At 43.6% G+C, this 20,773-nt stretch overlaps 2 long non-coding RNA genes across 2 annotated transcripts; both read right to left on the bottom strand.

Moving 5' to 3' along the window:
- Positions 1-3,237: 3,237 nt before the first annotated feature.
- LOC134203487 (uncharacterized) lies at positions 3,238-4,499 on the bottom strand. Its single transcript, XR_009977616.1, has 3 exons — positions 4,156-4,499; positions 3,905-4,097; positions 3,238-3,840 (listed from the first exon to the last, which is right to left on the bottom strand). It is a non-coding gene; the product is annotated as an uncharacterized LOC134203487 (long non-coding RNA).
- Positions 4,500-11,831: 7,332 nt separating this feature from the next.
- LOC134203489 (uncharacterized) lies at positions 11,832-12,832 on the bottom strand. The gene is made up of 3 exons (XR_009977617.1): positions 12,473-12,832; positions 12,224-12,416; positions 11,832-12,159 (listed from the first exon to the last, which is right to left on the bottom strand). It is a non-coding gene; the product is annotated as an uncharacterized LOC134203489 (long non-coding RNA).
- Between the last annotated feature and the right edge of the window lie 7,941 nt (positions 12,833-20,773).

Below are 20,773 nucleotides of genomic sequence, written 5' to 3'. Positions count from 1 at the left end.
GTTGCTATACAAATACAACAAATATGCTCGAGGATCAGTTTGGTTTCCGACGCGTTCGGTCAACCGTACAGCAACTGACTCGAATTACCAACGTCCTCAGACGGAACAAGTTTGTCTCAAAAACCTTCCGGGTCTTAATCAGCGAAGCGAGTTCCAATGCGCACAACATCGTCGCAGGTGTCCCCCAGGGCAGCATCCTCGGGCCCCTACTTTTCAATCTGTTCACCTCCGACATTCCAGAACCTCCAGAAAGCGACATTCTGTCTCTGTTCGCAGATAACACCTTCATCGTCTACAACGGTAGAGTGATCAGAGCGCTAGTGGCAAAACTCCAACGAGGCCCGGATGTCCTGACAAAGTATCTCACCAGCTGGAAGATCTGTATCAACGCGGAGAAGACCAAGGTCATCATTTTCCCCCACTCTAAATCCCTAAACATGTTCTGCCTGGGGACTGTAAAATCATCCTCAACGGCACGACTGTTTAATGGGCCAATGAGGCCGACTACCTTGGCTTGACCCTCGACAGCAAGCTAATTTTCCGTCAACAGGTGGAAAAGACGGTGACGAATGGCAGCCCTTACTTTGCACCGTTCAATGTGCAAAGACGATCCATAAAAAAATGAAAAACGAGCTACCATAAATCCATAAAATAGTTCGGGAAATTCCATAAAGAATACTTTTATGATCCATTAATGAAATTATTGAAAAATGATCCATAAAAACTATATTTTGATCAATAAAATTTCAAATTTGCGCAATTTTTACCCTGATGATGATCTATAATATGATTCATAATTTTGGTCATGTAATCCATAATCTGGCTTAGAAACCTCGCAGTTAATAACTGTGGAAGTGCTTAGCGAACACTAAGCTGCGAGGCGGCTCTGTCCCAGTGTGGGGATGTAATGCCAATAAGAAGAAGAAGAAGAATCCATAATCCAATTTTGTTTATATGATCCATAATTTTGATAATGTGATCCATAATGCTTAGAAAGAAGGCCAATGAAACTATATGAATAGATCCACATATTTTATAAAATCTATGGATCATTTATCAAAATTTATGGATCATATCACCAGAACTATGGATCATTTGAACAAAGTTATGAATTATGGATCATATTACTGAAATTATGGATCATAATCACGATAAAAATGCGCAAATTTGAAGTTTTTCGGATCAAAATATATTATGGATCATTTTCCAAAAATGTATGGATCATTTGTCATACGTTCATGGGAAAATAGCAAAAATTGTATTGTTTTTCTTGACCATGTTAATGGAACATATTATTGATTGTTAAATTTTAGCTTAGTTATGGATCGAAAAATTATTCTTTATGAAATCTTCTGAACTATTTTATGGATTCATGGTAGCGTTTTATGGAACATTCTGATGTTATTTAAGGATCGTTTTTCATTTTTTTATGAATCCGTCTTTATTATTTATATGCAAAAGTATGTTTTGCCGTGACGAAGTTTAACGTTTTGTTGGAACTAATGTACCATTTGCATTTGATCAACCGTTGGTCTTCATTGTCCCTGAAAAATATTCATGCTGTCTACAAGCAAATCATCCTCCGTGTGATCGAATACGGCATGCCGGTCTGGGGGAATTGCGCTAAAACTCATCACCTCAAACTTAAACGGGTCCAAAACAAATTCCTGAGGATGATCCTCAACACCCCTCCCAGGACAAGAACATCCGAGGTCCACCGTCTGGCCGGAATAAAAACCTTACATGAACGCTTTGGTGAGTGTAAAGAAAAGTTTAGGGTCCGTTGCTTACATTCGGATCATGCTAGTTTCAAAATAGGTTGTCAAATTTGTATTGTATATATTAGTGTAAATAGTTAGATTATCAAATTAGTTAGTTAGTTAGGTTATCAAATTTTAAAATTAACTAATGCCTCCTCCAGGTTAAAATATAAAATTGGAACACAACACAATTAGTACTGCTGATCTCATTTGTTAGGTCATACTGGCGCCACGGCAAAATGCAAGTCAATGTAGGGAAGGGGGAGGAAATGATGATGTAATCACTCGCCCACTGCAATCCGAATATACGTCTGCACTTGCCACGAATTCATGCGGAATTTGTTGGAATTTCTGGGTTAGGTTGGAGAGGCAGAGGTTCGTCTTGGTTAACGAGCTACCAATGTGATAGATAGGAGAAGATAACTGATGGAATTTCTAATTGGATGTAGGAAACGAGCTCTATAGTTCATTTCCAATTCTAGCAGATTACTGTTAGAATACTCAAGTTGAAGGTATAGGAATAGTAATGGAAACGGTATGGAAGTCCATTTCCAGTTCTAGCGATTGCTAGAACATGAGAAATAAAGAGAAAGACACAAAGTAGGAGAATGGAACGGACCTGGGATTGAACCCACGACCTCCTGCGTATGAGGCAGAAGCAGTAGCCATTTGACTACCAAGCCCGCTTCATTAAACTGAAACACTGCTGTATGAACACAAAAAATGAAAATTAATTGAATTTAGGTTTTAAAAAAATGATGTGTATGGATACCAGACATAACTAAATACTCATCCTACTCGGTTGGCATTGTCGTTTTGTACACGTGAAAGAGTTAGTTATAGAAATAGATTGCGAGAGTTCGGCTATGTGCCTGATGTCGGAAATTTGAACTCATCAGTAGCCTTTTAAGCTGCGGAGGACGACGGAGGCCCTTCGTAGCTTAGTAGGAAAAGCATTTGTCTAGCGTACTAGTTTCGTGGGATCAAACCCCACCGAAGGAAGTGGTTACCCTCCAATACATTTTTCGAACTAAATATTTCACATGTTATGTATTGCAAAAATCGATTTTCAGACAAAGCAATTAATTTCCACTCCGGGTGGCTAATACCCGGAATATATGGTATACTAGGGTGGCTCAAATTAGTATAGGAAAAACTTTTGTCAATTTTTTTGGTTTGGTTCTATTTGATGCCCTGATGCTCTGGAGAAAATTTCTGCCGAATCGGTCAAAGTTTGGGCGGTGCTAAACTCGTTGGAAGTTTATATGCAAAAATGTATGCAGAAACATCCAAAAACAGTGAATTGCTGTTTGACGGCACAACTTACGATGAACTCTTTCAGATATTGAAGAACTTAATACAGAATGTTATGCTAAAAACTGCGAGATTATTGCAGGTTCCCGGTAGCGGGTAGAGCAGAACTACCAAAGCGGACAAAAGAAGCAATTAGACTGGAGGGCCAAAGCACCAACACAAATCAAATAACCACAAATCTCAATTTAATACATGTATTTAGGGTAATGCACCCATTTTCCTCTGTTACTTCCTACCTCCTACTCATCTTATCTTCTTTCCTTTTCACTCCTCTTTCTCTATCTTCCTACTTTACAAAACACCTCAGTTTTCTTACTCACGGTTTCTTCTCCGTACTCACGGTGCCCTTTTTCGTATTCGGAAGCGGCTACATGGGGCGTCCCCCTACCGTACCGATCCTTGTCGCGGACGGACGACTATCGCCGCACCACCCCCGCATTCTGCCAAAAGCTCGCCGCGCTGTCCCTCGCCGCGCCACTCACAAGGTTGCTGCCTCCGCTGGAGACCCCTCTGGCCGTCCAGTGCGACCGAGTTGCTGGATGGGGTCCCTCCGAGGCACCTTCGATTCACGTTGATTATTTCCACGTGGTTGTGTGCGGATCTCCGACAAGCCCCAGGACACTGTGCTGCTGCTATCCCACCTCCTGCAAAGATTCGCGCTGAGGACTGTGACAACCTTCCGGCTCTCAACCTCGCAGCCCACCTTCCGTGTCTCGCTCGTGCCACCCGAGATGAAAGAACGGCCAACCAGCTCTAAAAAAGAACCCTGAGAAGGTGCACATTTACATGATTAGCAACGTTTATCAGCAGTCTGTTTCGTAGAAACCTACCCAATGGGGTTTCTTTTGCTGAATACGAATCGGCTTTGCTGTTTGTGAATTGGTGATTATGGCTGCCACCTTTTGTCGGTCCCCTTTCGCTCTGGGTTTTTGATAGAGCCAACCGTCCACTAACCACTAACTGGTCTTCACCTTCTCGTCGTGCCCAACTGCGTTGCTTAGCGCCTGCAACCGGATCGTGCCGCTGCGAGAGGGATTTGGGGTTTACATAACCTATCAGTGATACAAACGTGTCGAATTACCTTGTTCTGATATTCGTATCGATTCTCCTGTCAGCAAATGCTTTCGTCAGTGTTTCCGCAGCGACCGCTGCACCTTGATGTTCCCGTTTTCCACGCGTTTTCCGATTTTCAGCAGCAATCGCGGCTTTCTTCCACGTGACACCGGAACCGATATTTTCCTGGTGCTGGGTTTGCTGTCGGATCTTCCCAACGGTTATCAAAAGCTCTGTCTTTTTTTCCGGGCTCACTGGCGTCTACTGGCGTGGCACAAAATTTACATAAATCCCGATACGGCTGATTTGCACTCGCAGCTTTAAAGAATTTTCTGTCCAGCGATGGCGGGTTTGGCAAACGAATGAGGTGAAAATTTGCGCGATGCCGCCTCTTCTCGGTTTGACGTCTAAAACTTTCATCTGACGTCAACTGTCATCTGCTGTGAATAGGCCTTTTTCTTGCAGGGGTGGATCGGTGCGATCGAAATAGTCGATAATACGAAATGCACGGAATCAAATAATTTTTCGATTCTTATGATGATTGTTTCGGCGTGCGGTCTCATGTTCGGCAAATATTTCTACCCTAACATATTGCGAAGCAGACTAAACGTTACACAACTCTACCGTAGCGGAAGAATTTTTCATAAATCGATGATCAAACGATTTATGAAAAATTCAAAAAATACTTCAATCATCCTCCTAGGATGATGGTCAGAGACAAATCGGTCAACTAAACTCTTGAGCAGACCTCAAGTTACAATCGGTTCCTTAACCTAACTCAACTATATACGCAAGCCTAGGCTGCTTGCCAAATCTTCTTCTCAACATCGAATAACAGCTTTACTGTACAACTGACCTCATAATCACGCCAGCTGTATCTGGCAGAATCTTCGACCTCTCAAATCGTCTCTGACCAAAGTCCTTGCTAGCTTCCACAAATCCGAGCCAAACTACGGCAAAACATTCAAATCGGATTTAAGCCTATTGTATTGATTAAAATAGGCGAAATCGCACACAAATCACTAAGAAGCTATATTTACAGACTATTTACAAGGACAAAATTGGTTTGTTTTGGTTTTGTATGGAATACTGAGAAAAGACGCATTTACTCGACTAAGTTGTCACGAGGCCGGGAAATAGGGTTTTACCGCGCCCTGGGTCGCGTTACCATTCATGACAACCCCCAGTGGTTTAACTCTTGGCCACGCATACGATTTGGATGGATATAATTTTGCCACTTTTAGCTCTGTGAAGTGCGCCAACGAATGTTTGGTGGAACGGCTCGATTTCTCTCGATCGGCTAACGGCATAACCACCGGCTGTGGTCATGATGGCGGTCTTCGGTGCTTCTTCTCTCTCCCGTCCTGTTCCCGGACAACATCTTCTTGCTTTTCTCTCTCCTCCTGTTCCCGCATAATCGTTGTTCCCCTGCGCCGGATATTGGCCGTAAGCGTCAACCCCCGCCGAACAGATTTTTGGTCTTCGACTCGAGGCTTCAACTCCTCCTACCCAGGAACTGATCTGCTCTTCTGTGGAGTCCCTGCAACCCGTTGCCAGTTTACAGGGTACGATTTCTCTCGCTTCGTGAACGGCGCACGGTTCATTCCCTGGCGCGATGGGAATGCTGAATGAACCGTAGTTTCTTGCCTGGTTGAACCGCAAGTTATGCGATCTACTTTTGTTTCGGAATCGTTTGTTCCCCTCTCCTTCACTCTCAGTACTGCACAGTCGTTGCTCCCTTGCGCCGGATAGTGGCCGTAAGCTTTGACCCCCGCCGAACGGATTTTTGGTCCTCGACCCAAGGTCTCCACTCCTCCTACCCAGGAACTGAACTGCCGTCCTGCAGAGCTCCCTGCAACCCGTTTCCAGTTTAACAGGGTACGATTTCTCTCGCTTCGTGAACGGCGCACGGTTCGTCGTGGTTCATTCCCTGGCGCGATGGGAATGTTGATGAACCGCATTGATCAGCGACCACTTTGGTATTCCTCTGCGCTAGGACGTTGGTCTTCTTCCGGATACTATCTAGCCGACTGGTTGTCGAGGTGGAGAGGTAGTTTATAAAGTTGTTGCTCATCACACCTGACTTTGCCATTTATCACGCTTGGCGACGGATTTTCGTGAGCGCAGTGCTCGTGGTCCACAGACTCTGTCTGCTTACATAGCTTGATAAGGATTTGGAACCTTGCTCGGTTGAGCGGAATAGTTCCTCGATCGGTCTGGCGAAAGTGAAGAGAAATGTGTTGCTGTTTCTTCACTTCCTTCGTCGTCGTTGCTCCCAGTGATTGGTGTTTTTCAGCAACCCTTGCTTCTGGTTGGCAGGCATTACCTGCGTACATAGCTTGAACATTGCCGCTTAATCGGCTTTGATGTCTTTCGCATGGAATCGACCTTTCTTCCCACTCAAAACGTCCTCTAACAGGTACACATTTGTTCCGAGGGCTTCCTTCACGATTGCCGGAACAAACTTCGGCTCTAGCTTGCTGTTGACTTGGTCCGCTTTCGATGAAAGGATGAATGTCCGGCGCCAAACCAGATCTCCGATCTTGAACGCCACCGCTCTCGTGCGTAGATTGTATCGCTGCTTCGCTCGCTCGTGGCTGTTTTTGATCCGCTCGATGATGAGCTTCTGAATACGGCGTATCGTCGACAATCTCATCTCCTGGGCGACCTTTGGATCCTCCGCCGTGTTCAACGATTGCTGTGTGTAGAGGTCCGTGTGTAGCAGCAGGTTACGTCCGAAGTTGGCTTCGTGCGGACTCACACCCGTTGCTTCGTGTTTCGCTGCGTTGATCGCCGCTGTGATAGCAGGCAACTTGTCATCCCATTCGCGATGATCGCCGTCGAGTAGCGTCCGAATACAAGTAACCACGACGCGATTTACGCGTTCGGCGTTGTTCGCTTGTGGCGAATAGTAGGCGGTCTTCATGTGGCCGATCTTGTGCTTTGCTAGCCAGGATTTGAAGACCATGGATTCGAACTGCTTCCCATTGTCCGACAGTATCAGCCGAGGACGTGAGAATTTTAGACACACTTCTTCCTCTAGAAACTCCACCATCTTCTGCGAATCGGCTGTGCGCATCGGCTTGACGATCACATACTTGCTTATCCAATATACTACCACTAGCAACACTATGTTTCCTCGCTTAAAGTGCGTGAGTGAACCCACGAAATCGATCGATATCATCTCCCAAGGAACCTTCACCGGCTTGGGCTTCCCCATTCGCGGCATCATCGTCACGCCGGGTGCCTTACAGGCTTTGCAAGTTGTGCAGCTCCGCACGTAGTCTCTGATCTCTTGCTGCATCTGCGGCCAGTAATAGTGGGCTTGTAGTTTGTGCCAAGTTTTGTAGAATCCTAGGTGCGCAGCCGCTGGCTCGTCGTGGAATCTCCGGATCAGAAGCATTCTTTCTTCTTTGGGAACGACTTGTTTCCATTTGTGGTATACTGCTCCGACTTCATTCTTGCAACGACAGTTCTTGAACAGGGTGTCATTTGCGATACGAAAATCCGGAAATTTGTCTCCTTCACTATTTACTCTATCCACCAGCTTCTTGTACCACGGATCCACCACTTGATCCACTGTGAAAACGGCTTCGGATACTATTCTCGAGAGTGCATCCGGTACTACGTTGATGGAACCTTTCCGATAACGGATTTCGAAGTCAAACGCGTTTAGCCGCAGTAACCATCTGCTCATCAAAGCTGTAGGATTTTTCATCGACTTGAGGTAGCTGAGGGCTGCATTATCGCAGTACACGATGAACTTGATCCCTTCCACGTATGCTCGAAACTTTTCGAGTGCTCGGATCACCGCTAAACACTCTCGCTCCGTGACGGAATATCTCCGCTCCGACGCTGACAGCTTCTGCGAAAAATAACTGATCGGATGTTCTTCACCGTTGATATTCTTGCGTCAGGACCGCCCCGATGGCAGTGTCACTGGCATCGCACGCTATCGCGAACGGTTTGGAATAGTTTGGCGCCAGCCAGCACCGGCGCTGAGACCAGAGCTGCTTTCAGTTTGAGAAACGCTTCTTCTGCTACGGGAGTCCACCGGAACTTAACCTTGGCTGATGTCAGGTTTGTGAGTGGTGCCGCTAGCTCCGAAAAGGAGGAGATGAAGCGTCGGTACCAGTTACATACTCCCAAGAACCGCTGCACTTCCTTCCTTGACGTCGGGGTTGGAAACTGAACTATAGCTTGGATCTTCTCGTCATCTACTCGCCAGCCTTGCTCGTCGATCACGTAACCGAGGTACTTCATGCTTTTCCTGCAGAACATTGATTTTTCCGACGATATTGTCAGGTTTGCTTGACGCAATCGGCGGGCTACCTCTTCCAGCAGCGCGACATGTTCCTCAAAGGTTTCAGAGCAAATGATGATGTCGTCTAGATAATGGAATACTAGAGGTTCCAGATCGGCGAAAAGGTGCGTCATCAGTCGCGCTAGAGCTTGACTAGCTGTACACAGCCCAAACGGAACGACCTTGAACTGGAAGTGTCCGCGGGATGGAACCGTGAACGCCGTCAATTGCCTCGAGCCAGGGTGTAGCGGTAACTGCCAGAACGCATCCTTCAGATCCACTGACGAGATGTATTTGCTGCTTCGGAGATTGTTGGTTATTGCTGCGATCTGCGGAATAGGGTAACCTTCGTTTACCATGATGGAGTTGAGATGCCGGGCATCCAGGCAGACACGATACTGTCCCGTCTTCTTCTTGACCGCTACCAACGGGTTGTTCCACGGGGAAAACTGTGCCTCCTCAATAACATCGAGCGCTATCATTCGGTCGATCTCCTTGTTCACCTCCTGCAGAACGTACGGTGACATAGGGTAATGCCTTTGCTTCCGCGGTGGCGCATTTCCGACGTCGATGCGGTGTTCATACAGTCTCGTACGTCCCAACCTGCCTGCTTCCGCTTTGGGGAATTTTCGAATCGCATGCTCCAGTCGCATTCTCTGTTGTGATGACAGTTGCCTCATCTCATTTTGCACTCCAACGCTTGGTTCTTCTTTATCCGTTTCTACCTTGCAGCATACCGCTTTAACGCCATACATGTCCCAGAAGTCCATTCCAAGGATGATACAGTCCGGGATAGAGGGTACTAACAGTACTGGTAAAACTTCGTTGCGGTTATTGTACACGATCGGAAGGTGTACGAAATTGGAGATAGCGTGCCTCGTACCATCCGCTGTTTTGATTCCGCCTATAACTGTTGGTTCCCCGCTTGACCGTTTCCCGCATCTGCTCGACACGTGAAGTAGCTACGGAGGGAGTAGCCTTTTCGTCCGCATCGGTAACAGAATAGAATTGCTTGTGGTTTTGGGCAATCCATGAACTTGTGACCGTCTTCGTCACAGTTTCAGCAAACCATGATTGTTCGTTGGTTGCGCGGAGATTCCTGCTGCTCCTCGTGGTGATTATCCTCCCATCTGGCTGGCTCTGGCTGCCGTCGATGGCTTTGCTGAGGAGCGTCAGCTAATGCTTCTTCGGAGTTTCGAATTTCTCGGCGTGACTGCCAGCTCTGCGTTCTTTGCATGCTATCTAGCAGTTGCTGCGGCTGACGTTGCTGAAACTGCATGTACTGCTGCCGTTGTGGCTGGAATCTGGGTTGTTGTTCACTTCCGAACTGCTGACGTGCTTCTTCGGATCGACGAACTCTGTCCACAAATCTGGGTGGCTGATCGTTCCGCGTTGTGTTGCTCGGACGCCAGGTTTTGCTCTCCAGGTTCAGCTTCAGCGCGTTGACTTGCTCTATGAGATCATCGATGCTATGCTGCCAAGTATCACGTGATTCTTCTTCCTCTGCTCCGTATTGTGGAATGTTTTCCTCTACTTCTACCGTGTGAACTCTGTTGTAGCGGTGTGGTTGTTGTTGCTGAGGAAGCGTTGTCACCCTGTTGACGGTTACCGGCGTCGCAAAGTTCGGCTCCAGAAGCGCACTGTGCGGAATTGGAATTCTGCGCTGTCTGTTCAAGAGCATTCGTGTTTCGTCGTACCCGGTGCAAACTTCTACCATTTCTTCCAGTGAACGCGGTCTTGCTGCCGTAACGATAGCTGCATAGTTCTCCTTCATGTTCTTCTTCACCAGGAAAACTTTTCTTCCTCTGGAATCGGTGGTTCCACAAAGCGAAAAAGCGCCAAAATGTCGCGAAAATATTTCGCGAACGACTCTTCCCTTCCTTGGAATCTGAAGCTGGCTTCCAGGCGAAGAATCTGCGAATATCCACTGGGCAAGAATTCTTTTCGGATTTCCCGCTTGAAGTCGTTCCATGAATGAAGCAAGCGTTGTGAAGTTGCTCGTGCATACCAGTCGATTGCGTCCTCCTGCAGCAGATGCTTGATGGAACTCAGCAGCGTCGCATCACTCATGCCCTCCGACCTTGCAAACGTCTCGACTCGATCCAGGAAAACGTTGAGCGATGTCGTGTCTTTGTCTCCACGGAACTTGAACGGCCAGTTGTGCACAGCCTTTTGTATCCTTCTTTCTTCTTCTCGCACCGGTCGTGGTTGTTCTCGACGAATGAGCCGATCCAGTTCATCCCGCATTCTGCAGTACTGCTCTCGAATACGGTTCTCCCTGTCCTGCATCTCTCTCATTCTGCCTTCTAGTCCTTGTGCTTCACTTTCCGGGTAGTTCCAGGCTGCACGATCTCTCGAACGGTAGGGAGGGGGTGGTGTGCTGCTTCGCCGGCCTGTATTTACTTGTCTTCCGTTCTCATGGTCGTGTGCTTGGAACGAACTTGAAAATAGTTGTCCGCGTTCATTTCCGCACGAAAACGAATTCATTTCTGGGGGTTGGTCCGACATCGGTGGCGGAACTTCCAGAATAAAGTTGTCAGCAACTGGGATGGTTGCATACGCTGCTCCTCCAAAGGCTCCGTCTTCTTCTGCGTTGCTCCTGCGCACAGCGCCAGTCGACTGTGGTAGGTTCACTGCACTGTCACTTCTTGTTACACCATTCACTGCACCTGTTCCGTTCACTTTGCTCAATAACAAATTGACTTGCATGATGAGCATAGAGTGCGTTTCATGCAATTCGACCGGAGGACGGATCAAACTTAAACGGTCGCGATAGTGTGTAAGACGCGTTCGAATTTGATTTAATGCTGTACTATCGGCTGAGCGAATGGCCGATTCTGTACTAATGTGCAATTGGTGAATTTGAGCTTCACAATGCTCGATGTTTGATTGTGAGCTCATTATGTGGTCTGAGCTAGTGGGCTTACTATCTCTCAAGGTCTCCTCTTGAACGAGTGCCTTGAGACGGAGGATTTTACCTCGATGGGTGGTTGGACCTAGGTTGACTACGTGGCGTAAAGCTAACTCGTAGGTCACCTCTTCGTCGGTCAAATGCGTGTAATCCATATCGATATTAATGCGTAAAAGTCAAAAGAAGCAATTAGACTGGAGGGCCAAAGCACCAACACAAATCAAATAACCACAAATCTCAATTTAATACATGTATTTAGGGTAATGCACCCATTTTCCTCTGTTACCTACCTCCCTACTCATCTTATCTTCTTTCCTTTTCACTCCTCTTTCTCTATCTTCCTACTTTACAAAACACCTCAGTTTTCTTACTCACGGTTTCTTCTCCGTACTCACGGTGCCCTTTTCGTATTCGGAAGCGGCTACATGGGGCGTCCCCTACCGTACCGATCCTTGTCGTGGACGGACGACTATCGCCGCACCACCCCGCATTCTGCCAAAAGCTCGCCGCGCTGTCCCTCGCCGCGCCACTCACAAGGTTGCTGCCTCCGCTGGAGACCCCTCTGGCCGTCCAGTGCGACCGAGTTGCTGGATGGGGTCCCTCCGAGGCACCTTCGATTCACGTTGATTATTTCCACGTGGTTGTGTGCGGATCTCCGACAAGCCCCAGGACACTGTGCTGCTGCTATCCCACCTCCTGCAAAGATTCGCGCTGAGGACTGTGACAACCTTCCGGCTCTCAACCTCGCAGCCCACCTTCCGTGTCTCGCTCGTGCCACCCGAGATGAAAGAACGGCCAACCAGCTCTAAAAAAGAACCCTGAGAAGGTGCACATTTACATGATTAGCAACGTTTATCAGCAGTCTGTTTCGTAGAAACCTACCCAATGGGGTTTCTTTTGCTGAATACGAGTCGGCTTTGCTGTTTGTGAATTGGTGATTATGGCTGCCACCTTTTGTCGGTCCCCTTTCGCTCTGGGTTTTTGATAGAGCCAACCGTGCACTAACCACTAACTGGTCTTCACCTTCTCGTCGTGCCCAACTGCGTTGCTCAGCGCCTGCAACCGGATCGTGCCGCTGCGAGAGGGATTTGGGGTTTACAACCTATCAGTGATACAAACGTGTCGAATTACCTTGTTCTGATATTCGTATCGATTCTCCTGTCAGCAAATGCTTTCGTCAGTGTTTCCGCAGCGACCGCTGCACCTTGATGTTCCCGTTTTCCACGCGTTTTCCGATTTTCAGCAGCAATCGCGGCTTTCTTCCACGTGACACCGGAACCGATATTTTCCTGGTGCTGGGTTTGCTGTCGGATCTTCCCAACGGTTATCAAAAGCTCTGTCTTTTTTCCGGGCTCACTGGCGACTACTTTGCGTGGCACAAAATTTACACAAATCCCGATACGGCTGATTTGCACTCGCAGCTTTAAAGAATTTTCTGCCCAGCGATGGCGGGTTTGGCAAACGAATGAGGTGAAAATTTGCGCGATGCCGCCTCTTCTCGGTTTGACGTCTAAAACTTTCATCTGACGTCAACTGTCATCTGCTGTGAATAGGCCTTTTTCTTGCAGGGGTGGATCGGTGCGATCGAAATAGTCGATAATACTAAATGCACGGAATCAAATATTTTTTCGATTCTTATGATGATTGTTTCGGCGTGCGGTCTCATGTTCGGCAAATATTTCTACCCTAACATATTGCGAAGCAGACTAAACGTTACAAGATGATTAGAGTTTGCCCGACTATGTTATAAGCATTTCCCTGTAGTATTGTTTTTTTTGTTCGGGATGAACCACTGCCTCCATTTCATTGAACTTTTGTAGTATACCCGTGTCATTTGTTTAGTGCATGTCTTTCTGCTCCATTTCTATTAAGAAGAAATGAAGAAGTCGTTTTTTATTCAGATATTTCTCAAACTTAATGTAAAGCCTCTTTAGGTTAAGGTACCGCTATTTATACCCTTCGAGAAATGGCTTATACCAACTCTCAAAGGCGCGCCCTCAATCAGTTTCGGTGAGATAATACTGATTTTGACCATGCATCGGTACTGTAGTTCAAACATATTTTTGATTCTTCTTATGAGTTCTGAACTCGTTTTTGTACAGAGATCTGATTTCATTGCGTTTGGCATTTCTGAATCTCACCTTTACACAGAGCTCTAATCAGTCAGAGGGTTCAGCAGATCCACCAAATTCGTAACCGCTTTTCTTCTAATTAATCAGTGCTCTGGGGCAGGGAGATTGATGCCGTTGGCTTCGAAACTAGCCTAGTTTTGAGTTACGTTATAATAATTTACTCCATTGACTCCATCCAAAAGGAGCAAAAGGTGGGTCATCTAAAAGCAAATTATAGTCGTTCCATACTCTTCCGACCATCACTCATAAGTATTACAAGAATAGTAAGAACTAGAGCACAGTGTGGTAGATCTTTCTCCGTAATGCAGCACGAAAAGGTGTCTACCAAGCATTACAGGCTCCGTTAACTGCCTGGCTAATTGTTTCACCCCCAGGGTTCTTGATCGTAAATTGTGCCGTCCAACTGCAAATCATTGTTTTTGGATGTTTCTGCAATCTGCATACATTTTTCCATATAAACTTCCAAAGAGTTTAGCACCGCCCAAACGTTAACCGATTTGGCTGAAATTTTGTCCAGAGCATCAGGGCATCAAATAGAACCGAATAAGAGGGCAGCCCATCAAAAAAAAATGAAAAAGTGTTTTTTGAGCCACCTTAGTATACATTGAATACAATTCCACTATAATTCTGGTTCATGCTATATAAGTTTCAGTGTTCCAATTTATATAGTTAAGGAGGGGTCGTTCAGCCCTTGAACATGGTCCCTGCTACCCGATCTGCAATGAATGTGAAGTGTACGGAATAGTTCGCAACCATTAGCTGTGTTTAAAGTCCGATTCACTCTTCGAAGCTTTGGATACGAATCGAATACATAAATGATAACAAAGATTAGAAACCATGGCGTTTTATTTATTTATCTAAACAGACATGTACCATTTTCGCTGTCATATGCCTACACAAAATTTATATTTTTCAAGTGAAAATGATATTTGTTACCAGATATATTAATGAATTGATCAAAATTGAAGATTAAAGTTTCCCCATAGACATTAAAACAGTTGTTAATGAGAGGACGCTTGATGCTATATCTCATGACATCTCAGTTGCATGCCAACACTCCTCTCGCTGCGATTCCTCCGCCTTATTATCTTCCCAGCTGGAACCATATTCTCAAGCACCACACGCTTCTTCGATGGCCGCTCCGTAAGGTGATATATTCCAGCCCATTCACGGCAACTTGGGCGATGCTGTTGTTTGTTATCATCATCTCAACTCTATGCGCACCACCGCCACGCCGGCTGCCGGCCGCCGTTCAGTGAAATCAACCGCAGCTATGGTACCGTCGCACAGAAGAGTAACTAGAACAAATTCGTGGACAAAACCCAAAAAAAAATTTTCAACATTTATACATTCTTATATTTCTTTTAGATACTTAAAAACAATCTGCATATTATGGCTGTTTCAGAAGTGACCCAAAACTTTGTAAAAAATATAATTATATCTCAAAAATGAGGTATTAAATTGGATTTTATCTACTTTATTTGTGGAGTATTTGGAAAATCTGATTTTTACACAACATAAATGTTATCAACAAGCTATTATTAGTACACAATGAGTAGATTATAGTTGTATGTCTCCATTTTGTTCATGTTTATGATCAAATTATAAATTATATGCTTCAGGTGATGACCACTTGAAAATCACTATTTTTTTTCTATTTTTTATGTTTTTCTTCAGAGAAAAAAGTAAATCTATACGGCAAGATCCGGCAAAGATAAAACACTTGAGTGTAACTTCAAGATATGGACTAAGCGTTCCACGTGATAACCCGTCCGCAAACGTCCGCAAATTAGATTATGAGCTACAGTCAAACCTCCATGAGTCGATATTGAAGGGACCATCGACTTATGGAAATATCGAGATGAGGAATAGCAAATCTTTGGAAAGCCGTTTGAAGGGACCATCACAGTAACCCAGAAAATATTTTTTAATATGGCATAATTTGCTTCCTTGAGTCGATATCGAGTCATAGAACATCGACTCATGGAGGTTTGACTGTATTTGAATAAAATGCGATTTTTCATCATTTTAAAACAAAATTTTAACATTTGTTCATAAATTACCACATATAACGAATCCAGGAAAAAAAAGTTAAAAGCATGCTATTTAGCATGGATTTTGTCAAGACACAAATAGAATAATGGATCTCCCATGAGTTGCGTTGATATCTTTTTTATATTGAAATCGTTTATCTATCAATTCTGCATTGTAGAGAAATCTGTTACAACCTTGATTTAGGATGAACCCGAAAATTGAAGTGATCATAATTTATGAACGGTTTCTTATTATGATAGTTTCATCATGGCTAGCTATGATATTTTGTGGGCTTCAACTCGGGCATGGTAATCGTTGTTGTTTCAAGCCAGGTATATATAGAATACAGGTGATTTATATTTTTTACTTCACCTTTTTAGACCCGAATTTTTAAGGTTAAGGTTGAAGTTAAGGAGAAAAGAGTGTTCAAGCAAAAAACAGTGTTTACTTTTGTGCATGCAAATTTATACAACCATTTTTCTTTTCGGGTCTTGTGCATGGGTTAAAATAGGTTAGATGTTTTTTTCCTATGTAAATGTAAGAAAAACCATTTAAGGATAGAGCTTTAACTACGGGTTTCTTGCTACTTTGTGAAATATAGCCATTTTATAGAATCGTTCGCGTAGCAGAAGCAAGAGATTTTACATCAAACGCGAGGTTTTATTTGGAAACATATGTATTTTAACATTTTTATCTGGTTTTACACTGTTAGGTGGATAGATTTAGACAAAAAATTGCATTTTCCTGCATAATTGGCAATTATAACTTCGTCCTGAGAATATCAGGCCCAAATAACCGCAAAAAATAGTTTTGGCCAAGAATTGGCTTATTTACTCCTATGTGCGTCGCATCGTATGTACGTTGGGGTCGGGAAAACAGGTCTCATCCTCAGTTTCACGGGAATCGCCATATGACCGCCTCCCAGATGCCATGCGTGTAGGGTAAATTGATAGGCCTCTAACTGGGTTCACAGTTCCACAGCCGGTGATTGCACGCACGCATACCGCAGTTATTCGCACTCTATCAAGCTTAAGCTTTTCATTTATTTTATTTTGATATCAAACAGGTGCCTTGACAGCCAACAGTGAGTATACCCACTCCGGCCGCACAAATTAATTTTCCGTCCTGAGGAGAGATGTATGAAATCAATTAAAAACGGTGACAAGCAACGCTTTTTCTTCGGAAATGCCGGACTAGGTTTCGAGAACAACCGCCTGTCGTCATCAGGATCCAGTCTCGCCTGGAAATGTTGGTCAGTTGTGAATCCGATTTAACGTGACTGCTGACGATTATGATTATTGTATACGAACAACATTAAATTAAGCAAATTTTTCAAACTAGTATCAATTTATGATTCTACTAATTTCAATGGTCATCATACGAAGAACATTCCATAAGATGTCTCAATTCAGTTCCTAATAAAAAACGACCCTGAATCTTTGTTTTTAACATTAGCTAGTCGGCGGTCGTCGGTGGTATGTGACGGTGTGAAATTGATACAGATAAATTTGCATAAAAGCATCGTTTGTTATGAAATATTGGAAGATAAACTAATATCACACCAATTTGTTTCATTTGAATATTGGATTCCATTCCGTGTCGCTGTTGTTGTCGGCTGTTGGAAGTACGCGTCTTCCCTCCAAGGCTCGTATGTCTTCTTATGATGATATGTGGAGGGATGTTTTGCTGATTGCCGAAATTTGTCAACCTAGTTAATGGTCGACATATTTTGAGTCATTTTATGAGAGTCACATATGACGGAATTCATTGCTGGAGATTTGAGGTGTTTCCAGAAGATGACGTGTACAGTATTTCAGAAGCGTGTGACTATTCAGGAATTAGTTTTATATTTCCTTTTCCCTTGACGAAACTTTTTTTAGACTCCCTGTTCTCACCGAACGAGTGAAACAGGTACTATTCTACATATTTCATTTTTTTTTAAATTTTTTCTTATATAATCAATAAGTGAGGTCACCAAGTATATGGTAAACAATTAAACATTTGATGGCTATTTTATTAGAAACATCAGATCAATTACAATAGTAACAGCAGTCCGGAAAAAATATCCAAACGTAGTGGAATTAAATGGAGAGTACTAAATTCATCTTAGACGGTAGTAATAGCAGTGTTGATACAAATTTTGATGGTACTAGTCATTACGTTACGACACCAACTTTATTCCCAATGCATTTTGTACACAGATATTAGAAAATCTACGGCGTGTCTCAGCTTGTCTAAGACTCGAATTCCCATAATCGATGCCATAAAACCGTAATATCGACAGTGTGTTACATCTCACTTGGATAAACTAGGACAGGAAGTCCCATTACTTCCAACGAGCGAATCCCGCGCTCGATTACTGCACCATGATTAAACGCAAACACGCGAAAGTAGCGAAATGTAATAAAATCCTCCGCCAAGCAAGCATCGTCCTCGTTGTCGTGGCACTTCATTTATTTCGGAATGCCGCGGAAGGTAATGAAAACCGTTTCATAAATTCATGTTGTTCTCACCTTACCACCATTTATAGGATAGTCGGCGTGCTCCCCATAACGAGAGAGAGAGAGAGAGAGAGAGAGAGAGAGAGAGTCAAGGCCCTTAGGTGCCTTTAATATCTTCATTTGATTCAATAAGAGCTTTATTTTTCTTTCACGACCGCTTAGGAACCCGGGAACTGCGGGGCTGCAAAAATTGAAGGAAGTGCAGCGAAGCGATCTGAAAATGAAAGATTTAATGAAAGCTTCTTCGTTTCTGTCTGAGAAACCCGATGCCTGGCTGCGGTAACCTGCCTATTTAATAAATGAAGTGATTCTGGTGCAATTTAACCTCGTACCGAAACCGTCCAACGAGGCCGTTAGAGAGTTATCAGTTTGAAAAATGGGACCATTAGGAGAGGAGAAAATCAATAATCTTAATTGGGACTTTGCCCGTAATAGATTTCGTGGTTCACAGAAGTGGTGTGGTTAATGGAATTGGATTTATGATTTGCAAATAGTTGTAAATTGAGCGAAACTTAGTCATGGTAGAACATCTTTGTTGCAATATATTGTATATGCCAATTTTTAAATAGACAACTGACAACTAATTTAAATTCGAATTGTAGAAGATTCAGTCCCAGGAGGATGGAAATAATAAGACTATGGATAGAATAAATTGATCCAGAATACTATATGCTTTGAGCTGCATTTGACTCAAGAAATAAAAAGATACAAATGAAGTACACTAGGGTCACTTTTCACGCGGTTTTTGTACGGGTCGCTTTTTACGCGACTTTTAAACATGGATTTTGAGATTCACCAGTGTTTTTACACGGTTTCGGGATTTAGGAAAGGGCCAAGACTGGAGTGCATCAATCTAGCTTTCCACGTTCACCATAATGAACGTTAATATCCTCGTTACCAATGCCATCCATTTAGTTGCTTGTTTTACCATCATCAAAGGAAATTAAGCAAGATGAATAAAGTTCTATTCAAATCTTTCAAAAATTGCCTTGTTTCTATTTCATTTCAGATGTTATTTTGAAATCCAGGGAGTCCACTTGAGCCCAAGTGAAACTCGACAAAATTTTACCAGCATTTTATATTATCGATTCCAGAGAATCTGTGTCAAAAGGTCGAAGGGCAAATGGTGGAAAGGACGAGAGATCGAAGAGACAAAAGGTCGAAAGAACAAAAGGTTGAAAGGACAAAAGGTCGAATGGAAAAAAGGTCGAAAGGACAAAAGGTCGAAATGACAAGAAGTCGAAGAAAAAAAAGGTAGAAAAAATGACAGGAGGTTGAAGGAACAGAAGGTTGAAAGAAACAACTGGGTCAAATGGTCGAAAGGACGAAAGATCAAAGAGATAAAATAGGCAGAGGTTGGAGGTTTCATTCCATTAATCACCAACTAAGGACTGTATCGTAAATAAGTTATCCACATCATTTTATTCGAATAAAATCGGATGAATTTTAAAAAAAAATTAAAATAATTCTAGCGATATATGTTAATTCTGATTGTTAAGTTTTATGAAAAAATATAATACTGAATAAATATTGCACTATTTCAACATTTATTCAAGCATTATTCTTCCTGGTCACAAATCGGCATAAAATTGCCTTGTTTTATTACTTTCTGGTCCAAATTTCAGTCACATGTCAGTCACAGTCACAATTTTGATTTTCTTCCTTTTCCGGCAGGTTAGCGAACGTGTATTATTTTCCAAGCTTGTTGGCCATGAATTATTACCTTTGGGGGTGAATAGTGAAATGCTTCGTCAAATTATCCATATCGATGCCCTTCTTAAGGAGCCATGTGTCAAAAACTCGAATTTCAATATCACTTTCAATATGCGATACATTCGAAACAACAAATGTTCAACAAACAAACAAATTCTGATTTGAAACTTAACATATGAATACATCGATTGCAGGGTAAAACAAACCAATACCTTTATGAGCGTCTGAGTAGTAACACTTTGAAAGTGGATAACTTATTTTCGATACAGTCCTTATTCTTACGAGTTCTTTTATTCATTCATTTATTTTTTTTTATCTTTCGTTTATTTGGAAGGCTCATTTGCCGTGAAGCGTTACGGAGCCGAAATCAAGTTTAACAATACATTTCTTGATTCTTATACATAGTGTTAGTTTTGGGGAACCGAAAGACTCGCGGTTTAGTCGAGGTTAGGGAATACAATAATACAGTAGGAAAGGAAAGGATTTTAGGGTGCTTAAGTAATTACGATGCTGATGTTCACAAAGTTGACGTTCCTCGCATTTTTACATCTGTAACAGGACAAACAAACTTTTTTGGGAGACAACGACGAGAGGAAGACATACGGAAGGGATTAACGACAGACATGGAAATGTACAACAAAGAGGAAGACATTCGATATGGGGTATGACAGACAAGGGAATGGGCAGGCAATGATTACAGTTTTACATCAGCAACTTTCAAAAATGGTGGACCAGGGACATGTACTCGAGATCAAGGCCCGACAACACTTCCCTAATAGGCTTTGGTTGTTTTCCTCGGACCCGGAGATGTTCAGTTAGCGCAGATCTGGGGCCACGATGCTCCTCGCACGCCCACACGACGTGATCGATGTCCTGATAATCCTCGCCGCAAACACAGAGATTTCCTTCCGAGAGCCCCACTCTGAAAAGATGTGCATTTAGAGTGTAGTGATTGGACATTAGACGGCACATGGTTCGAATGAAGTCTCGTCCCATATTCAATTTTTTGAACCATGGACGCTTCGACACCTGCGGGCGAATTGAATACAGCC

Source organism: Armigeres subalbatus, unplaced genomic scaffold (genome assembly GCF_024139115.2).
Source record: "Armigeres subalbatus isolate Guangzhou_Male unplaced genomic scaffold, GZ_Asu_2 Contig1884, whole genome shotgun sequence".
In the NCBI taxonomy this organism is placed as follows: Eukaryota; Metazoa; Arthropoda; class Insecta; order Diptera; family Culicidae; genus Armigeres; species Armigeres subalbatus.
The sequence above is the reverse complement of the archived record's forward strand: the minus strand, read 5'-3'. Positions and strand labels throughout refer to the sequence as shown.